Consider the following 14,856-nt stretch of genomic DNA (forward strand, 5'->3'; position numbering starts at 1 on the left):
TGTAATACTTGTTCATAATTAAAAAAGAAAATTAGCTGAAGTATAATTTCGTTTTAGTTGAATTACGAGTCTGCAATGGTGACTAAATTTGATTAAATGTTGAAGCAGATTATCCTAATAATTAATGAAAATTAAAACATTCTCAGCTGTTCCTGGAACTGTTTACGGTGATATGCCACCTTATTCAGCTGGTAAGAAATAAATTTCTTTAGACATATGCATTTATTTCAAAACAGTTATTTTTTCTCATTTAAAGGGAAATATCCTAATATTTTTACGCGCGGGTTATAATGATGTATCCAAATTTTTACAGAACTTATGGGAATTATTGCAGACGTACATTTAGTTTTATAGTAAGAAAAGTCACTTATAAAAATGATGTTTTTATAGAAAGATAAAGAAATGAATTGTATCCAGAAATAGTATTTTTTTCCCGAGTAACCATTCAAAATTTAACAACTATTCTTTATTTTTAAAATTTCTTAAAGTCTGGCAATTAATATATTCAAAAGTATGTTTTGCAAATTTAAACACCCTTTGCTATAATTTTTTTCTATAAGTACAACGACATACCATATAATTACACATTTGTAATTTCAGGTTAAAAATAAAATTGTAATTAGACGAATAATATTATGTTAAGTATTAATATAGTAAATCTATATCTGTCCTCACAAGCCAATGATGAAAACTGTAGTACTAAAGCGAACATAGCAAGGTAAAATGAAGCTGTAAATAACATGTCTGAGGCAAAAAAAAAATCTTTTTGCAAAAAATAAAAACTAAACACCATTTGACCTAAAATAACAAGAAAAAGAGAAAAAACCACATAAAACTTGGACATTTTCTTATCACATAACAGAGGCCCCCTACCCCCTCATGTTACACGAACGTGACGTCATTCATTACGTCAACACCAAAAGAGAGTTTAAGCAAGTCGGAAATGGATCATTCGCTGACGTCACACTCGGAGAGTTCCGACCTTCGGGAGTTTCCGTGGTCTTCAAGCGATTCCGGGAGTCTACTTTCTACAGCGTGTTTAAAGAAGTCAGAATACACAGGTAGATGGTAAACGACAGGTACACGATAAGTGCATCATAGGTACACAATCTAACTTCACGACAGGTAACTGTCAGGTGCACAATCTAACTTCACGACAGGTAACTGTCAGGTGCACAATCTAACTTAATGACAGGTAAATGACAAATACACAATCCAACTAGATGACAGGTGCACGACAGGTGCACAATCTAACTTAACGACAGGTAACAGTCAGGTGCACAATCTAACTTCACGACAGGTAACTGTCAGGTGCACAATCTAACTTCACGACAGGTAACTGTCAGGTGCACAATCTAACTTCACGACAGGTAACTGTCAGGTGCACAATCTAACTTCACGACAGGTAACTGTCAGGTGCACAATCTAACTTCACGACAGGTAACTGTCAGGTGCACAATCTAACTTAATGACAGGTAACTGTCAGGTGCACAATCTAACTTCACGACAGGTAACTGTCAGGTGCACAATCTAACTTCACGACAGGTAACTGTCAGGTGCACAATCTAACTTCACGACAGGTAACTGTCAGGTGCACAATCTAACTTAATGACAGGTAAATGACAAGTGCACAATCTAACTTAACGACAGGTGCACGACAGATGCACAATCTAACTTAACGACAGGTGCACGACAGATGCACAATCTAACTTAACGACAGGTGCACGACAGGTGCACAATCTAACTAAATGACAAGTAAATGACAAGTACACAATCTAACTTAATCACAGGTATATGACAGGTGCACAATCTAACTTAACGAAACATCAACTTCATCCCATGTTATTTACTTGTGCAGTTTCAAATCTTCAATTTCAGAGTATGAAATTCTTGTAAAACATACATTAATCATACTAAAGTTTAATTATTTAACTAAGCATACAGAATTCTAATCAAAATATTCAATTGTCTATATCTATATAAAGCAATGTATGTGTGTGTGTGTGTGTGTTTGTCCTTTATGCATTACTACACCTCTCATCACATCGCCGTGAAACTTTGGAAAGTTGTTGAGAATATTCCTGGGGAGGTTTCTGCGAAAAAAAATATTTCAAATTCGCAAGGGCGGCGCCACGGGAGGGTGCGATTTTTCTCTATATACGGTATATAAAAATAGTAAACGTGAATTGTAGTGACACTGTTCACACGATCGCCATGACACTTTAGGAAGTTGTTGAAAATATTCCTGGGGAGGTTTCTGCGAAAAAAAATATTTCAAATTCGCAGGGGTGGCGCCCCGATAGGGCGCGATTTGTTTTTTTCTATTTACGGTATATAAAACTAAAAGTCGATTTTGGTTTGGCATCGTTCATCCAATAGCCATGAGACTTTGGGGAGTTCATTATACCACTCTAGGGAAGGGTTCTGTAAAAAAATAATTTTTAATTTCGCAAGGGCGGCGCCACGGGAGGGTCCGATTTTTCTCTATTTACGGTATATAAAAAAAAATAAAAGTGAATTGCAATGACACCGTTTATCCGATAGGCATGAAACTTTGGGGATTTCATAATAAAACTCTAGGGAAGGGTTCTGTAAAAAATCATTTTTAATTTCGCAAGGGCGGCGCCACTGGAGGCTGCGATTTTTCTCTATATACGGTTTATAAAATTTCGGTTTCACACCGTTCATCCGTGTACCATGAAACTTTGGGGAGATGATTAGATCACTCAATGGTAGGGTTTGCAAAAAAAATATTGTTTAATATTGCAAGGGCGGCGTCCCCGGGGTGGGGGGTGGGAGCGATTTTTTTTTCTCTATACACGATTTATAAAAAATAAAACTCGGATGCGGTTCATCCGAGTACCATGAAACTTTAGGGAGTAGATGAGAATACTCCCGAGAATATTTCTGCGAAAAAGAAAACTAAAGTTTCTTATGGGCGGCGCCATATAGGGTACAACTTTCGTCAATACACGGTTTGGCGCCCAGAGTTTTAGAGCGACTATGTTGGCACTTGGCATCCGTTAATCGAGCGTCCTGTATAGCGAGTAAGGAGTACTACTATATTCAGCGGTAAAACTACAACAGGCTTATAAAAATAACTTTGTAACGCGAGGAAATCCTTCTGTACAGTTTCGTCACCTTGCGAAAGATGAAAAAATAACTGTTTGAATATGAGGAGCCTACTGTAGAGTTTCGTCACTTTGCGAATGATGCAATAAGCATCTATTATTAGACAATCCAGGCCGAAATTGAGACCGAGCATCTAATAATAGACCATTAGTAACGCTAGCATATTGCATCAGTCACACTGATATTTAAAACACGTCAAATAATTTTTTTACGTGTTAAAGAAAAAAATCCTGATCATTTGTGTCACATTAGCGAATGACGAAATCTGCATCATTATTAACAGGATGCTATTTGGCCGATGGCGCTTGTTAGTTTTAAGGAGCCAGGGGTAGTACACCGCGCCTATGCGGTAGTGTAATCGGGGGGGGGGGGGGGGGGGTGGGGGCCCTGAGAGCGCCCCTCTACGTTCTGACACAGAGGCGGTCACCGAAGTGTGTTCTACCATATTATTTCGGTGAGTGATTAATGTACACTCAATGTTTTCATGCGGTAGTGTAGGTAAACCCGTGTCCCGATATTTCTGATAGAAGCGCAGGCATTGTTTTTTTTTAAAATAACTCACTTTTAGAAAAAACGGCCACGCGTCTAAGAACATATGATTGGTAACGCGTTGGTGAAATCCTTCTAATACATTTCGTCAAACTTTCTTCTATCCCCGCGGCAACGCGCGGGGACGGGTACGCTAGTATTAAAATAAAATTTAAGCGTACGTTATCCAGATCAAATACCCATCTCTAATCGATTCCCACAATCACTTTTAAATACATTTAAACTAATTTTAACTAATGGTTTAAAAAATTTCCATTTTAACTATAAATGCCATAGTAAATACATAGTTAAAAAGTAAAAAAAAAACCAGCACAACTTTGACATAAAAAATAAATGTTCATCTTCATCTCAAAAGATCTTGAAGTTCAACACGACTCAACTTGTAACACAAGGGCGACAACCGTTCTCTTTTGTTGCAGGTACTTGGAACACTTGAACATAACTCCTCGTCTGATTGGTCTACTGCCCACTGGACCCTCGACCAGGAACATCTCTATTGTGTACGAGTACATCGAACACTCCAGAACAATCTTCTACTACCTCCGCTCAGAACACTCGCCGCTCAGGAAAAACCAGTGGGCGCAGCTTTGCTTCCAGCTCTCCATGATGGTTCATCTCATCCACCAAGAAGAAGTGCTCTTCAACGACCTTCACGGGCATAACGTCCTCATCGTCAAGAGAGGTCAACTGGTCAATACTCACATTATAGACTTTGGTCACGCCACGTATAAAACTGGACGTGTTGTTCAGTTTAATGAGAGTTCTCTGCTGAATTACGGACATTTGCCGCCTGAGCTTGTCTACAAGACGCAGACGACCACAGCCTCAGATGTGTATGCCCTGGGGTATATTTTCAGCATGATCGCGAACAAGACGGAAATTCCAGAACTTAAGAAACTATCGTTGTCGTGCATGGGGCGGAACCCTAAAAAGAGACCTGCCATGTCAACTATTGTGACAAAAACATTGAATGTGTTATTTAAATATGGTATCCGGAGTAAAATATTAGAAAGTTGCTTTAACCAATTATTTACAAACACAACACACGGTTTTTCAACCCGCGAACATTGTGCTGTATCAGAAGCTGAAGCAAAAATGATTTTTTATTGTATAAGACGGCCGTTTTCAAGGAACAGTACTTTTCCTTTAAAAAGTAAACCGGAAATCGTTCAAATGCCAACTCCAGGTTTAAACTCATTGAGATGCAGGTCACACTTAAATGTGTTAAACCAACACGATTTCGTTTCTGTCGAGACGATTTTCCTCAAAAATTTAGCCTACGAGTTCCACTACGCGATTCGCCTGGGCATGCTGGAAAAGAACAGAGAAGTTGTTTTGGTCAAGGAATTTTATGACTTCCGCTTCAAAGACATCAGCCATGAGGCTTGTATAACGGCGTACCTGGCTGAAAGGGGCGTAACCCCACCTGTCGTAGGGCTTACCTTAGAGTACAAGAGACTCCGAGACGTTGCCATGGTGCAAGAGTGTTACGGGGATGCCGTCACCATGGAAACGTTTCTACACGCGACGCAAAGTTTTGAGTGGAGTAACGAGCAATTAATTAAAGCCACGGTTAATGATTTGGCATTGAACGGTACTAACAAACGCACGTGCAGCACAACTAAGTTACAGATGTTTAAATCTATGACGGCTGATTTTGGAATTATTGAATGCAAAGCCAAATCGATCAGACAGAGAGTATTGGAGCAGGTTTGTAAAGATTTGGTATCGAAAGTACAAATTACTCACAGATCCGGTATCGCCATTAATAACTTAGATCTTCGTAACGTGTTGGTAAAGCTTACTGAGAAACCGGGAATACCTTTCCAAGATAGTTTCCAGATCAATTTAATCAACTTTGGAGCAGCTACTTTGATACCACGTCATTTTAATGTCAATGATAAAAACCGCCGCCCACCGGAAGTACTTGAAGATATAAATAGATTATGTTCCGCTCTACATACTCTATTACTAGAGTATATGCCTAACGATAAAGCTTCAAATTTAAACGAGGGTAATCAAGAATGTGATGAATTACAATGCCCATTGATCACAATTATGCCCTCGATCAATGGCTCGAACACACAGACTTTCCATGCTAGAACTAAGAAAGTTTCTCATCAAGCCAAGACATCACCTTATTTTCGGCTGCAAAATTTGCTGCTGAACTGTCTTAATGGAGAACAGGAAGTCGTTCCTACGACCGAAGAGCTGCTGGTGAAAATCCTTGACCTTGCAGACTCGAACTGGCTCTAGTAAGCTGGTCTTATCCCCCCCCCCATCCCCATGGAATGTCATTAGAAGCATCAGTATTATACGTACGATCAGTCGAATTCCCCCACACCCAAAATATAATAGTGGCAGTACGTTATTTTCAGATTGTGTATGAATGATTTTTTTTTTCTGAATAAGATTGATATATCAAAATAAAATGTTTAAGATAGTTTACAACCGAAAATTTAACATTCTTAATCCCAGTGATAATCCAGTTTACGGGAAAGTATATGACAGGTGAGGATGGAGGTGGTCGGGTGGTAACTCATAAGTCTCGAGTTCGGATCTGGAATTCATCTGTAGGATGTCCCTGAGTCTGACAAGGTGTGATGGGTACCTCAGTCTCGTTAGTTGAAGAAATGGCGGCTGGGCATAGTGCTGACCACATCATCCCTTCAAATGGAGAAGTTTAAAAAAAAATAGGAGAGGTCTACTTCACCTGCACTATTGATTTTCAGGTTCTGCTTCGCTTGATCAACCGGAAATTCAGCACACCCATACGTACACGAGAAATGGTCTACCTACGGTTCTTTGCAGCCGATATCCATTTGTACAAGTCAGAACTAACTTCATGACGACTTCACATAGTTTTTCTACATTACGTAACAATTATTATTATTTTTTTTTTTGCCTCAGACATGTAATTTACAGCGTCAGTTGTGTGTGTTCGCCTTAGTATTACAGATTTCATCACCGGCTTGTGAGGACTGATACAGATTTACAATAGTAATATTTCTTTCTTACTTATAGCCTACTTTCATTAATTTAAGATGGTTTACTTATACATAGATCTAATACAAAACGTCTAAATATAAAAAAAAAATTAAAAAAAAAAAACAACCCCAACCTGAAAATGCAAATGTGTAATTAAATGATGATTCGAGGGATTTTTTCCCCCTCGGCGTGGTGGGTGGGGGGGGGGGGGGAGACTGGGTGGAACTTGGGTTTTTAAGTAGAGCTGAAATAAATTTGTGATTACAGAGAATTACAATGATACAAATTTTAAGCAATCGGAAAAGATATGTTATTACAACGAGACACATCAAAGCAAGCACTCTTCCCTTTCAAACAATTTTTTTTTTACAATACTAAGATTTTAACCTATTGAAGCTCGCATATAAAATACTTAATGAAAATGAAGCAAGATAAAGAAAGTGATATTTATAGTGATGAAAGTGTAAACATGTTAAATTTTGCATATAAATTATTTATAATTGCATAAAAATTTCTATATGTTTTAATTGTAAACTACAACTAGATTATCTTTATAACTATAAGTTACGAAATTCTCTCTTGTACATGGCCAGTTACTTCAATGCCAGTGGAGTGAAATATATAATTATTACCTCCCTTAACAATAAGCATATGGTATTTAATAGTTTTTATAAACGTAAATAATACAATCACCCTTTTAAAATTGCAACATAAAATCATGTTTACAGCGACCCTCAGGTTTTGATGGGCTAGATTATTATTATTGACATGGATTGGAATTATAAATTGTTAAATTGAATAATCTAACAAAATCTATTTACTAACATTTGCTAATGCTTAAACATTGATTTCTGTTTTACTTTGATGCTAAATATAGGCCTGGTTAACCACAGCTTGCTTATAATTTTAAATGTAATATTAATTCTTGAGTGTAAATGTAAATAGATTAAACAAATAAAATAGATTTATTGACCTCATTTGTCAATTTTCTTTAAAAAATCTATATACGTGTGTTATCGCATTGCGTTAGGTCTTTTTTTTATTTATTCGACGATTGATCAACACTAAACATTGAAACATCTTACTATTAGGTAAAGTAAAGTTAAAATAAAAACGTTAGCGTTTTGTTAAAGATAACTCCATGATTTAAATATCAGCACTAGTCCACCAACGCCCCACCCCCCGGGCGCTTACATTTCCCTGACTTTTTATAACGCCTGGCTTAGCTATCTCTTACATAATCAACGGTCCTTACACCACGTCTTCGTGTTCTACAAGCCTTCAACCGAACGTTGAGGGTAAAGTTCAAATAATTTATGCGGCTTTTTCTTTTACCTGTGTACGGCTAACCTGCCTAGAGATGAACGGTTATAGATCAGGGTCATCGATAACTGATCAGAGATATATCCATGGATAATCCATGTAGAACAGTGTGAATTTGATAATCCAATTAGTATAATGTGTTAGAGTGTGGTAGTGGAGATTTGTAGGTAATTTTAAGATGGGACAAGTATTAGACAAATTGTGTGCGTTCGTGAACGATGTGTGTGGTTTACACTTGAAGCGGAGAATCTTAAGGGAGTTAAGTATAGCTAATAGTCGGCACAAGGGAGGTAAGATTTTATATTTTTCACTGAGATTTTATTTACATTCTTATGCATTGGAATCAACGTGCAAACATTTTAAAATGTACGCAAATAACATAATCAATAAGTTTTTTTTTAAAAAGTAAATCAAATTACGGACAATCCGATAGAAAAAATTAAAGAAAATATTTAAATTTTATCTACTTAATAATCACAGCTCACAATTTTGAAATCACACATTTAAACAGTAAAGTAAGTTTCATAACATTTCGATTGCTGTGATCTACTCTCTAAACTTCGCTAACTTTGAACAGAGTTCCCAAAAAAAAAAGTAAACATAATGCAACATTAAACAAACAAACTTATAGAAACAGTATCCCCCATTTCCCCCTCCCCTTTCCCCTTTCTAAATTCAAATCTAACACTACACACACAATAACAAAACATCGTTATTCTAACTTCAACAACAAGGATTAACCAATAGGATGAATCGATGTCACAATTGGCTAAACAAAGCTGAAGTATCATAGCCTGTTCTGGACAACTGAACACACAGAAGGCAAAATGCTCTGTTGATAAAAAGACATCTGATCATCCGTCTGTTAAAGAAAGCCCCTTTTGTTTTAGCGAACATTTGGCTTTATGGTTAAGATGTTGACAACATTGTAAGGTAGTAGGTAGGGTGGTCACAATTGTAGTGGATACTGGCTGAGATGAATGGGTGGAATGACTGGAGTCATATAAGGGAGGTAACTGCCCATTCGCTTTTGTGACGTGGACAAAGGGAGGTAAATGCGAAGACAATTAAGTTTTAAAAAAATAAGCCTGAGAAAATGGGGTAAGTTGTAATTATATCTTAAACACAGAAAATAATCACATACTGAGCTTGTTTTTAAATTGTTTTTAAAATTTTGTACCTGCGCAAGGTAGGTAATCATGTTAATTATATAATTAGTGATATATAATGTTATAAATTGTATAGGTTAGACTGGATGAATAAGTACAAATTTGTTGTATGGGTAAAGCTAAGTTTAGTACAGAGAGGTGAAACAAAAGAAGTTTGATAAAATAAGAGACACATAGTTCACAATACAAACTTGAAGTCTACTCTGGAGTTGATTGCGTTGTCTCAAACTACTAGTTAGACTGATATCTTTTTTACTCTAAAACATACCTCTATGTGCTATTACTAGTGTAACGACGTGTAGTCTTCGTGCTACACCCAGAGCAATAAATCATTATGGTTTGTCAAACAGTCAATGATATCGTGTATCCTAGATTCTTAACTTGATGCTTCTAGGTCAGGGGTCGGCAACCTGCGGCTCGCGAGCCGCATGCGGCTCTTTTGATGTCAAAATGCGGCTATCCAGCTCCTTGCACAAATATTAATAATTATATTATTTCATTTTCAAAATAAATATTACACTGTAAAGAAACGCAACTATAAATAGGACACAAATACTAATCAGAGAACAGTGAGAATAGGTGCAGTAGGAAGTATACGGACACTTTTGGGCACCAGGCCCAGCCCTTACAGTCGTGCTATGGACAGCCCCGTGGCAACAATACCATGCTTGTCACTTCCAAGTGCCGACTTTTTCGAAATCTTTGAATGGGGAACGTTATTTTATTCAGAATGCATTTCTCTATCTGTCAGTAATCATTACTTGGACCTGAGTGACGTAGTTTTTTTTTAGTTATTAGCTTCATACGGTCGAGCTGGGTACTGGACGGTGGGGTACGAGTTTACCCTGGGCTCTGTGGGTGGAAGATAAGCCTGGTGAGAACCAAATGACAGAAGGGACCGAGACACGGTTATCAAACCGATATCCAAGGACAGTTAGTCGAAGTTTGTCGTGTTGCGGCCTGTCTGGCTAATGGCAGATACCCCCTGTGCCCGTGATATCCGTAAAGTCATAGAAAAAAGTTAACAGCTTCTTAAGTGGATCGGGATAGTCCTATAGTTATATTATTTGATTACTAATTTTATTACTCTGGTGAGACATGTATGTTTTTACATCAATAAATATTATTTCATATTTAAAGCTATTTATTTTAAATAGCAAATCAAATTTATTGACATAATCCTAATCGAATACCAAATATTGAAAAAAAATGTGGCTCTTTAAAATCTGGGAAATTTTGTAAATTGTAACTTTTGACTCTTTCGTCTCAAAAGGTTGCCGACCCCTGTTCTAGATAGTTCTAGCAATATTCAACACTTTCGGCACTGATTAGTTAAGTTTAGCATGTCCGACAACTCTTAGCAAATATTATCATGACTCTATCATGTCCGACTACTCTTGTCACTGATCAGCATTATTTTAGAATGTACGACAACTCTTGGTAAATAGTATTGACGTAAAGATATCTGTCTAATCGAGTTAAAACTTAAGTCATGTGCTAAAATTTGTCCTCAATGCTATGCCATCCTCACAGGACATAAAGTCTTGTGAATGAAAGGAACATCAGAAAACTTGTTATGATGTTCTAAAAATTACTTAAAGATAATTTTGTAAACATTCAAAACAGTTTCTTTTTACTAGAAAGAAGTTTTTTTTCTTCAAATTAGTATTATCTACGTCAGTGAGAAGGCCTTGACAATAGAAGTTATTAAAAAATAATGTTAATACATTTTTCTAACGCCGTCACTAACTAAACCAGGGGTCGGCAACCTGCGGATCGCGAGCCGCATGCGGCTCTGTTGATGTTAAGGTGCGGCTCACTATACTAAACTATGTGAGGATTTATACTTTCCAGCGTGGATTTGATCCCACTTCGCCAGGCCGATCCAGCCCAGTCATGATGCAGATTAGGGTATCACGATTATTCTCACTGTTGCCGCATCGATCACGAATGTGACTTTTGTCACGTTAGTCAGTTAACTTTTATTTCCCCCATAGCCTTGATAGACCGCATTTGTGCAACATATTTCTTTTCACTCCGTTCCTAGACCAGCTAATCCTATTAGTTTACTTATATTTTCTGGGCGTCGCCTCTTTGCTATTGTTGATGTGTTGAATTGATTTCCATCTTTGTAAGGGAGACAAACAGCGTATTTGTAAGGGGAGACAAGAAAGTTAATTTATTTGTGAGAATCAATAGGAAAAGCGCGTGACGTTTATTTATTTGGTGTGATATATTTGGATTATAAATATCTACTCTAAAAATATTACAAATAAATAAAGGTTAATAGTATTCGAACGCATTTCATTGACAATATTGCACAATGACATTCTTAATACTTACATGTTACTTAGAACAATAATACTCATCCCTCCGCCCCCCTCCCCCTACCCCCCCCACTATTCCCAACCAACCCCATCAACCCCCCACCCTCCTACACCCCACCCCTCCTACCATTCACGACCAACCACATCAGCCCCCCTACACCCCGCCCCTCCTACCATTCACGACCAACCACATCAACCCCCCCCCCCTACACCCCACCCCTCCTACCATTCACGACCAACCACATCAACCCCCCCTACACCCCACCCATCCTACCATTCACGACCAACCACATCAACCCCCCTACACCCCACCCATCCTACCATTCACGACCAACCACATCAACCCCCCTACACCCTACCCCTCCTACCATTCACGACCAACCACATCAACCCCCCTACACCCCACCCCTCCTACCATTCACGACCAACCACATCAACCCCCCTACACCCCACCCCTCCTACCATTCACGACCAACCACATCAACCCCCCTACACCCCACCCATCCTACCATTCACGACCAACCACATCAACCCCCCTACACCCCACCCATCCTACCATTCACGACCAACCACAACAACCCCCTACACCCCACCTCCTCTACCATTCACGACCAACCACCCCACCCATCCTACCATTCACGACCAACCACATCAACCCCCCTACACCCCGCCCCTCCTACCATTCACGACCAACCACATCAACCCCCCCTACACCCCACCCATCCTACCATTCACGACCAACCACATCAACCCCCCCTACACCCCACCCATCCTACCATTCACGACCAACCACATCAACCCCCCTACACCCCACCCATCCTACCATTCCCGACCAACTCCATCATCCCCCCACCCCCCCTACACCCCACCCATCCTACCATTCACGATCAACCACTTCAACTCCCCTCTACACCTCACCCTTATCCACGACATCATCAACTCACAGCTACACCGCACGTCAGCATTTCCTTATACACCCTACCTCATCTTTCATTGATAAACATCGCAGCATCCCGCCACAAGACACAACAACAACATTCCCTTATACACCACACCATGCCGTTTCATCACCGCTTGGCACACCCCACACCCACCACACGACCAACACAAACTTTCCTTCTGCTCAAATCCCACTTGTTGAAAAACCTTTTTAAAAAGCCCATATGTAAACGCTCCTTTCACATTACCAGCCCACCGAAGCCCACTTTTCAAAGCTCTCAGGCTAGATGCACACCTGAAACTCCCACCTGTAACGCCACCTAACCTACCTCTAAACCACTCTCCATACAGCAAAAAAATAAATTACGTTTAAAAAACCTAATTATAACGTATTCAAGAGGGCAACACGTTGTAAACGAATACATTGGTCTTAAACTCGACGCAATTATATCCTCTAGATCGATCACCACTCAAGTGTGGGCTCAATAACCTATCGACCACGCCCCGTTTTGTCAATACACTGCTCATTTTACCCCCAGCACATATGGGACAATAATAAATAACACCCACTCTAGCATTGGTAGGGGGCGCAACTGCGACATGATCATGTAAAAGAAATTATCAACTGTTTTTTTTGTTCAGTCCAAAACAAAATCGATGCTACAACAATCAATTTATACTCAGCAACATTAAACAACATCATTTCAACCACACTTTTGACACAAAAGTACCACACCGACAATAACTCACAGTAACTTACAAAAGTTATACGCCACAGTTAATAAACAGTTCCAATTCTATATTATATCAAGAGTGTGTCTATTCGTTAAGTTGCAATCCTTTCTTTGATTTACTTTCTCGTATATATACGAAGTGTAGAGAAAGTATTGTAATCGTGCAAAATAAAAAATCGAGATTTTTGCATAGTTCGACGTTCTACACCTCACTGATACGGAAAAACATAATTTTGCAATCTTGTCCGTATGTCTGTTTGCGTGTGTGTGTCTTACTGTGTGTCTGTGTGTCTGTAAACACGATAACTTGAGTACCGTTACATCTAGGTTGATGAAATTTTATATATAAGTATTTTATCAAAATCGTAGATCCGTATCAACTTTTGAGCGATTTCCGATAACCGGAAGTGGTACTTTTTTTTACTTTGAATTTTTCAAAAGCCTATAACTTGAGTACTATTTCAGATAGATAAATAAAATTTCACACGTAAGTAAAAGATCTAATTCTCTACCTTTTATCAAATTTTGAGTAATTTCCGTTGACCGGAATTAGTAATTTACGCTATTTCCAATTTCTAAAAAAAAACGCATGTTAATTTATAAAGCACTAATAATATTGCGTTTTATTATGCACATTTTATTTGGCGTTCACAGGTGTGCAATTCCTTTTTCTACGAGATTTTATTCTATTTTAAAAAGTTTAAGTATTTAAAATGGATTAAAATTCATGTCTATATCCCGAGTTCCCGTCCCCTGTTTTTTTTATTTAAGAATATTCGAGACAGTTTATGGGAGATACCTCCCGGTTTATTTTTGCATATTTTTGCTTTTTTTTCCTTTCGTCTAAATCAAAAATTATTAAAAGTGTGCTGAAAGATTCTCTGGAAAAACAGTTAATTGTAATAAGTGATCAAGCATCTTAGGAAACAGTTAAGGAAGAATAGAAGTATGAACTTTTATGCTGCGATAAACACAAAAAATGTTGGGAAGCGCATTAAAAAAGATGTTTCAACATGTCGGCCTGATGTCACACACAAATGCCTCCTTATGCTAATAGATTCACCTCTTAACGGTGCTGATCTTTTACAGATTTATATTAAAACAGAGAAGAATGTACTTATAGAAATCAACCCTCAAACTCGCATACCTCGCATTTTCGACAGATTTTGTGGGCTCATGGTTCAGCTCAGTCAGCTGTTGGAGAAGCTAAGCATCAGGGCAAATGATGGCCAGCAGAAACTTTGAAAGGTGATCAAAAACCCAGTCAGTGACCACCTCCCCATAGGCTGTTCAAAATATGCCATGTCATACAGTGCTGAAGAGATTGTAGATGTGAGAGATTACGTACCCAAGGATGGGCCTGCTGTTTTTGTTATAGGGCTGGTAAGTAGGTCACCAACCAGTTCTATGGTTCAATAAAACCTGCATGAGCCATAGAACTGGTTGGTGACCTACTTACCAGCCCTATGGGAGCCATGGCCCATGGCAGTGTGAAACCTGACTATACAGGGAAAAACATTTTCTATCAGTAATAACCCCCTTCATACTTCCATCACGTGTTCAAAAGTTTGTAATGCATTTGAAGAGGGTTGGGGTATCAAATAAAAAAAAATAGCTTTTTTTTAGTCCAGATTGTCACAATGTTATTTTGTTTCATATAAACGAGTGAAATCCCCTTGTGATTCGAATTTAAAA

The 14,856-nt window shown here is 38.4% G+C and overlaps 1 pseudogene; it reads left to right on the top strand.

The window, feature by feature from the left end:
* The first annotated feature begins 13,949 nt into the window (after positions 1-13,949).
* On the top strand, positions 13,950-14,766 carry LOC131957920 (ribosomal RNA small subunit methyltransferase NEP1-like; annotated as a pseudogene).
* Positions 14,767-14,856: the final 90 nt, after the last annotated feature.

Source organism: Physella acuta, unplaced genomic scaffold (genome assembly GCF_028476545.2).
Source record: "Physella acuta isolate Inbredline_101_S28 unplaced genomic scaffold, ASM2847654v3 ptg001278l, whole genome shotgun sequence".
Classification (NCBI taxonomy): domain Eukaryota; kingdom Metazoa; phylum Mollusca; class Gastropoda; family Physidae; genus Physella; species Physella acuta.